The sequence below is a fragment of the Hibiscus syriacus genome, unplaced genomic scaffold (genome assembly GCF_006381635.1).
Source record: "Hibiscus syriacus cultivar Baekdansim isolate YM2019G1 unplaced genomic scaffold, ASM638163v2 tig00117016_pilon, whole genome shotgun sequence".
Lineage (NCBI taxonomy): Eukaryota > Viridiplantae > Streptophyta > Magnoliopsida > Malvales > Malvaceae > Hibiscus > Hibiscus syriacus.
Window position 1 is genome coordinate 5,456,259 of NW_024063525.1, and position 1,554 is coordinate 5,457,812.

Genomic DNA, 1,554 nt, shown 5'->3' on the forward strand with positions numbered 1-1,554 from the left:
TTTGGTGGTATTGAAAAGCAGACTCAAAAGTTTTTGAAATGATTTTTGGCAGCTATTGGTAACTGATGGTTTCCAATATTGGTAGTTGAGTGTTTAGGTATTATGGGCTTTGAGGTTTTGTCTATTTGTAATGGCATGCGTGTGGAAGACCAAGGGAGTAAAATTACTTGGGAAATAACTGAACCTGACATAGTTAATTAAGTTTGGTTATTCTTTGTTACCCATACCTGAGTTAGTTGGTTTGGTTACCCTTAAGTTAGTCTGTTTAATTTTTTTTAAATTTAATGGAATAAGCAAAACCAAACAAATGCTACCGGCCTTTCTTGGCCTTCTCTATTCAATTTAGGTATTGAAAATTATTTGACTATCATAAAACAATTAGCTTATTGCAGCATTCTAATGGTCTTGTTTTATGCAGTGAAGATAACGGCAGTGGGGATGAAGATGAAGATATGGATGCTGAAGCTGAGAAGAAAACTGGGGATGTTGCCCAAGCACTTGCTATGTGAAGAACAAGTCAGGGTCACAATTGGAAGATCTTACAGATGGCTTGAAAGAACTTGACATGGAAAATTATGATGACGAGGATGATGGTATCTTTGCTTGGATGATCTACTGGTCTTATTTGCTTCTTCCATTTATTTTGTTGTTGTTGGAATGGATTACTCACAGTTTATCATGGAACATTTCCAAATGGTTGAGTTTGACATTAATTACGACAAGCTATGCCTTGCTGTGTGTGATTTTTTTAAACTTATTATTATTATTTTATGTAGCTATTGAAGCATCTAACAATTCTTGCTATTAGGTATCGAGTTATTTAGCAAGAGGCTTGGTGACCTTTACTACCCAAGCAATGAAATGGTTCCATATTTGAAGGATGAGGATGTAAGAATGACAACTTACATATTGTATGGTATGCTTTTATGACTTCTTCAGCTTCTGATGCTAGGAGAATTTTCAGGATGATGATTCAGAAGAGATTGAGGACATGACCATAAAACCCATGGATTCTGTTATAGTTTGTGCACGCATTGAAGTTGATGTCAGCCATCTTGAGGTATTTTGGCGTCTCTTTCACTCTATATATGTACTTCAATTATTCAATTTTGCACAAAAACTCAGACATAAAATATTCTAAGCATTCATTGTGCACTATTTTTGTACAGGTTTGGATATATGAGGATTCCGATGAAGGTGATTCAAACATGTATGTTCACCATGATGTCATCATTTCAGCATTTCCCCTTTGCACTGCATGGCTTGATTGCCCACTCAGAGAAGAAGAAAAAGGTTTGACATTTGTGTTTTTTTCCTTTAGATTTTTTTGGGGGGTGTTTAGATAGTTCTGTGTTTAGAAACACTTCCAAATACTTAATTTCATGCTCGTTTTGATGGATTTATATATCCTAATATCCTAGTGCTTGAGCTTAATGTACTTGGTTGCATGTTAGAATATAAATCTTTTGAAATCTTATGAATGGGGATCATTCACCCATATGTTGGCATGTTTAATAGTTTCAACTTCACATGTTTCCTTGTCCTTTTCCATTG

At 35.1% G+C, this 1,554-nt stretch overlaps 1 long non-coding RNA gene across 1 annotated transcript; it reads left to right on the forward strand.

Moving 5' to 3' along the window:
- The first annotated feature begins 508 nt into the window (after window positions 1–508).
- Window positions 509–1,179, forward strand: LOC120195560. Its single transcript, XR_005523073.1, has 4 exons — window positions 509–593; window positions 809–888; window positions 965–1,060; window positions 1,170–1,179. It is a non-coding gene; the product is annotated as an uncharacterized LOC120195560 (long non-coding RNA).
- Window positions 1,180–1,554: the final 375 nt, after the last annotated feature.